At 33.5% G+C, this 6,248-nt stretch overlaps 1 non-coding gene across 3 annotated transcripts; it reads right to left on the reverse strand.

The window, feature by feature from the left end:
- Positions 1-2,588: 2,588 nt before the first annotated feature.
- On the reverse strand, positions 2,589-5,829 carry LOC112490170 (uncharacterized). 3 transcript variants are annotated; one of them, XR_009634620.1, is made up of 7 exons: positions 5,568-5,829; positions 5,259-5,321; positions 4,888-4,977; positions 4,717-4,776; positions 4,260-4,461; positions 3,564-4,129; positions 2,589-3,478 (listed from the first exon to the last, which is right to left on the reverse strand). It is a non-coding gene; the product is annotated as an uncharacterized LOC112490170 (transcript). The 3 variants fall into 3 exon arrangements; XR_009634621.1 differs by having other exon boundaries at positions 3,564-4,461; positions 5,572-5,829; XR_009634619.1 differs by having other exon boundaries at positions 3,564-4,461.
- Positions 5,830-6,248: the final 419 nt, after the last annotated feature.

Genomic DNA, 6,248 nt, shown 5'->3' on the forward strand with positions numbered 1-6,248 from the left:
AGTGATAAGTACGGTAAAACTATCTAACCTAACCTACATGCATACAGGCTCTGTAAAAACACCTTTCTAACTAATCTTCAGAAGTCGAAACTCTAAGAACACACTAATCCAAAACAATGTGCTAACAGATATTGAGAAAAGCCATATTTTCTCAATGATTAAATAAATATTTTCTCAATGATTAAACTGTAATTGAAGAAAGTGATAAGTACGGTAAAACTATCTAACCTAACCTACATGCACACAGGCTCTAGAAAAATACTTTTCTAACTAATTTTTAGAAGTCGAAACTCTAATAACACTAATCCAAAATAATGTGCTAACAGATATTGAGAAAAGTAATATTTTCTCAATGATTAAATAAATATTTTCTCAATGATTAAACTGTAAATGAAGAAAGTGATAAGTACGGTTAAACTATCTCACCTAACCTACATGCACACAGGCTCTGCGAAAACACCTTTCTAACTAATCTTCAGAAGTCGAAACTCTAAGAACACACTAATCCAAAACAATGTGCTAACAGATATTGAGAAAAGCCATATTTTCTCAATGATTAAATAAATATTTTCTCAATGATTAAACTGTAATTGAAGAAAGTGATAAGTACGGTAAAACTATCTAACCTAACCTACATGCACACAGGCTCTGCAAAAACACTTTTCTAACTAACCTTCAGAAGTCGAAACTCTAATAACACACTATTCCAAACAATATGCTAACAGATATTGAGAAAAGTCATATTATCTCAATTGAAGAAAGTGATAAGTACGGTAAAACTATCTAACCTAACCTACATGCAAGCAGGCTCTAGAAAAATACTTTTCTAACTAATTTTCAGAAGTCGAAACTCTAATAACACTAACCCAAAACAATGTGCTAACAGATATTGAGAAAAGTCATATTATCTCAATTTAAAAAAGTGATAAGTACGGTAAAACTATCTAACCTAACCTACATGCATACAGGCTCTGTAAAAACACCTTTCTAACTAATCTTCAGAAGTCGAAACTCTAATAACACACTAATCCAAAACAATGTGCTAACAGATATTGAGAAAAGCCATATTTTCTCAATGATTAAATAAATATTTTCTCAATGATTAAACTGTAATTAAAGAAAGTGATAAGTACGGTAAAACTATCTAACCTAACCTACATGCACACAGGCTCTGCAAAAACACTTTTCTAACTAATCTTCAGAAGTCGAAACTCTAATAACACACTAATTCAAACAATATGCTAACAGATATTGAGAAAAGTCATATTATCTCAATTTAAGAAAGTGATAAGTACGGTAAAACTCTCTAACCTAACCTACATGCACACAGGCTCTAGAAAAATACTTTTCTAACTAATTTTCAGAAGTCGAAACTCTAATAACACTAATCCAAAACAATGTGCTAACAGATATTGAGAAAAGTCATATTTTCTCAATGATTAAATAAATATTTTCTCAATGATTAAACTGTAATTGAAGAAAGTGATAAGTACGGTAAAACTATCTCACCTAACCTACATGCACACAGGCTTTGCGAAAACACCTTTCTAACTAATCTTCAGAAGTCGAAACTCTAATAACACACTAATGCAAAACAATATGCTAACAGATATTGAGAAAGGTCATATTATCTCAATTTAAAAAAGTGATAAGTACGGTAAAACTATCTAACCTAACCTACATGCATACAGGCTCTGTAAAAACACCTTTCTAACTAATCTTCAGAAGTCGAAACTCCAGGAACACACTAATCCAAAACAATGTGCTAACAGATATTGAGAAAAGCCATATTTTCTCAATGATTAAATAAATATTTTCTCAATGATTAAACTGTAATTGAAGAAAGTGATAAGTACGGTAAAACTATTTAACCTAACCTACATGCACACAGGCTCTGCGAAAACACTTTTCGAACTAATCTTCAGAAGTCGAAACTCTAATAACACACTAATGCAAAACAATATGCTAACAGATATTGAGAAAAGTCATATTATCTCAATTTTAAAATGTGATAAGTACGGTAAAACAATCTAACCTAACCTACATGCATACAGGCTCTGTAAAAACACCTTTCTAACTAATCTTCAGAAGTCGAAACTCTAAGAACACACTAATCCAAAACAATGTGCTAACAGATATTGAGAAAAGCCATATTTTCTCAATGATTAAATAAATATTTTCTCAATGATTAAACTGTAATTGAAGAAAGTGATAAGTACGGTAAAACTATCTAACCTAACCTACATGCACACAGGCTCTGCAAAAACACTTTTCTAACTAATCTTCAGAAGTCGAAACTCTAATAACACACTAATCCTAACAATATACTAACAGATATTGAGAAAAGTCATATTATCTCAATTTAATAAAGTGATAAGTACGGTAAAACTATCTAACCTAACCTACATGCACACAGGCTCTAGAAAAATACTTTTCTAACTAATTTTCAGAAGTCGAAACTCTAATAACACTAACCCAAAACAATGTGCTAACAGATATTGAGAAAAGTCATATTTTCTCAATGATTAAATAAATATTTTATTAATGATTAAACTATAATTGAAGAAAGTGATAAGTACGGTAAAACTATCTAACCTAACCTACATGCACACAGGCTCTGCAAAAACACTTTTCTAACTAATCTTCAGAAGTCGAAACTCTAATAATACCCTAATCCAAAACAATGTGCTAACAGATATTGGGAAAAGCCATATTTTCTCAGTGATTAAATTAAGATTTTCTCAATGATTAAACTGTAATTGAAGAAAGTGATAAGTACGGTAAAGCTATGTAACCTAACCTACATGCACACAGGCTCTGCAAAAACACTTTTCTATCTAATTTTCAGAAGTCGAAACTCTAATAACACACTAATCCAAAACACTGTGCTAACAGATATTGAGAAAAGCCATATTTTCTCGATGATTAAATAAATATTTTCTCAATGATTAAACTGTAATTGAAGAAAGTGATAAGTACAATAAAACTATCTAACCTAACCTACATGTACACAGGCTCTGCAAAAACACTTTCTAACTAATCTTCAGAGGTCGAAACTCTAATAACACACTAATCCAAAACAATATGCTAACAGATATTGAGAAAAAACCATATTTTTTCAATGATTAAATAAATATTTTCTCAATGATTAAACTGTAATTGAAGAAAGTGATAAGTACGGTAAAACTATCTAACCTAACCTACATGCACACAGGCTCTGCAAAAACACTTTTCTAACTAATATTCAGAAGTCAAAACTCTAATAACACCCTAATCCAAAACAATAATAATTAACAAATAAAATATACTTAAAACCTAGTGTTTTGATTCGCTTCTTCGCTCTAGAATTTCCAGCAGTAAAATTTGCTTCATCCAGTTGAGCATCAGCTAGATCTCGCCTCCTGACATTGTAGATTTCAATCAAAGAAGTCATGGCCAGCTTGCTAGTGTCATCACATCTAAGGGCGGCAAGTATAACCTAGAAATAATTTTGAAATAATCTAAATTAAAGTTTACTAAAATAATCTGAATTTAAATGATTTGAAAACAATTTACAAAATAACCTCATCGCTGATGGTCGGAGACAGGATCAACTCATCAGTGCACGGCGGCACCGGCAGCTTGTACCACCCTTCCTTTAGACAAATCACAACCTGAGCCCGTTTCATTTTAGCCAGCAGCGGCTTAGCACTCCGTTTGACTTCGTTAACACTCCGATCCCATCGTCCTTTGGACAAGTGCACTTCATGGAGATGCTCTGCAATTTGAGTCGTGGAATACTCGCCGCCGCAGCGGAGTAATTTCAGAATGCTGGACCTCATCGTCGGTAGCGCTTTACGCCGGGTCATCGTGGAATCCGAGAAAATGATAGAATAAAGAGAATGAGAGAGCATGTCTAGGCCTCAGGGTTTTGGAGCTTACAGAAGCATCAAAAAGCAGGAGAGAGGAAATAGGGTTTTGTATGACTGCCCACCTCGCATTCCATTCTCTTTATTTCAACAATTCTTTCACCCCAGTCCGGTCCAAACCCAACAAATTGGGCTCAAATGAGGCCTTTGTTGGATTCTCTTCCAAATTGTTTCCAACCAATATAGGCAGCTGTTAGTTGGTCTCCAACCAATATATACATCTTCCAAAAAACAAAAAAAAAATATGACATTGACACGCCACAACATCTCATCAACTGTATATTGGTGGTTAGTAGCTTCTCAGGTGATCGTGTTAATTGATATCCAAATTCAGGATGTTTATGCTTTTACCTGATGAGCTGCTGTAAATCCTCCTCGAAGATTCTTGGGTGTTATTTCTGCTATGTATAGATAATTGGCAATTGGAACACAAATATTTCCATCTGGCACACCACTAAAAGCTGGAAGTAAATGGCTATATTCGGATTTACTACATAGGAAGCCCCATCCCACATCCTACCAGAAGTCTTCCAAGGTTGAGCCACCAAGAAACCTTTCAACCATAACTAAACACTTACAATAGGAACAGAACACCAACAACAAAGGTGTTTATTTTATTCTGAACATCTCTTTTAAAGTGAAAATCTACGATGTGAAAGCTTATCCTTGAAAGTTGCACGTGACAAAAGTTGGACATAAAAATTACACTCTGTGGAGTTGATTGCAAACTTCTACATATTGTACCAGATATAGAAAACAAAATCATTGAAATGTAGAAAACCAGAGAGACAGAGAGAAGATGTAAAACCTTTGAGAAAACTATGGCAAGCCATCCTCAAATACAGATTATCTCGGAAATGCCCATTGTCTGCCACACAGAACAAACAAATTGGAATAAATTTGAAGAGTTTTGATTCGATTCAGATTGAAAATCTTAGCATACATAGAGAAACAAAAACAGGGCAATAGAAAAACTTACACATCTTCTTCCTAGGTAATCTGCTATTTTCCCACTCGCTATGGCACCTATCATTGCTCCAATTGTCAATATTGAACCAAAGAGCGAATACTGCATGTGAGATAATATGATCAAAGGTATAGACTATGCCAAAGAAAAGAAATATATATATATATATATATATATAATTTTGATAAAATGAATTCTACTTTTACATGTCTTTATTGCAACATTAACATTTGAGGCAATCAGACAGCTCAAACAGTATAGATACAGCAATTCACGTACTGTATGTCCAAAAAACTAAAATTCTTTTTGCTATGCGCAATTGTATATAAACCTGAAATTATGAAAACAAAGATGAAAAGAGAAGGAAAAAGGTATATACAAACCTCAGCCACAGTGAGGCCCAGGTCAGCACTAATTCCAGATTGAGCCGGTGAGGAATATCCAATCTGCAAATCAATATCATAAACCGGTCCTTCAATATCCAATAGTGGGTCAATCCTACTGCTAGAACTATCTTAAAGAATCAGAACAGTTTCTAAATGCCTTTTTCATAGGAACATATATAATTACATCATATTTAGGAGAAAATCCACCGACCCACTAATTGCAAATTTGCAACATACATAGGGCAATCAGAAAAAAAAGAAAACTAGAATTAAAAAGTAATAAAACAAAAACAGAAAAATACTTACAGACCAAAAACATAGGATCCACACACAGCAACCAAGGAGGTGACGACAACCATAGTTGTAGCTGATGAAAAAGAAGATCGATTTTCATTTCTACCAGCACTGTCTCTGCTGCTGATACTACATTCCACAGCACCAGAAGACCCATCACTACGTTTAAGAGGCAGCAGAGGATCATTTAATAACTCTCCTCCTTTTTCTATGCTTTCTCTGCCCATCTTTTTCTTTGCAAACCAGGTCTCTGAAAATGGAAGTCGAAAGTGAAAGACTGTGGAGTGTGAAAAAAAAAAAAAAAAAAGCAGAGAGAGGGATTTGGGTGTGATATAGAAATGCTGTGAAGGTAAGTTTGTCGTTTTTTCTGTTGAATTTTCAGACTCTTTTTTAATTTCTTTCGAGTTCCATGTCATCTCTGACAATTCTTTGTCAACCTTGGTCTGGTAATAATTAATTAACCACGTCCATGCCATGTCACTCTCTCCTGATTGCCTGTCAAAATTCCTTCTTTGGTAATTGGCACAGTGCGTTTTCTTATTTGTTATACCATGCTTATTTGTTATATCAGTTGGCTTTACTTGTTTTTTTCTTTTTCATTTTTTAAAATTTTCAAAATTAAAATTCGAATTTGGAAATGGTGATGGTCACCGATTAAATTTCCATTAAAAATAGAATTTTTTTGAATAATAA

Source organism: Ziziphus jujuba, chromosome 10 (genome assembly GCF_031755915.1).
Source record: "Ziziphus jujuba cultivar Dongzao chromosome 10, ASM3175591v1".
NCBI lineage: Eukaryota > Viridiplantae > Streptophyta > Magnoliopsida > Rosales > Rhamnaceae > Ziziphus > Ziziphus jujuba.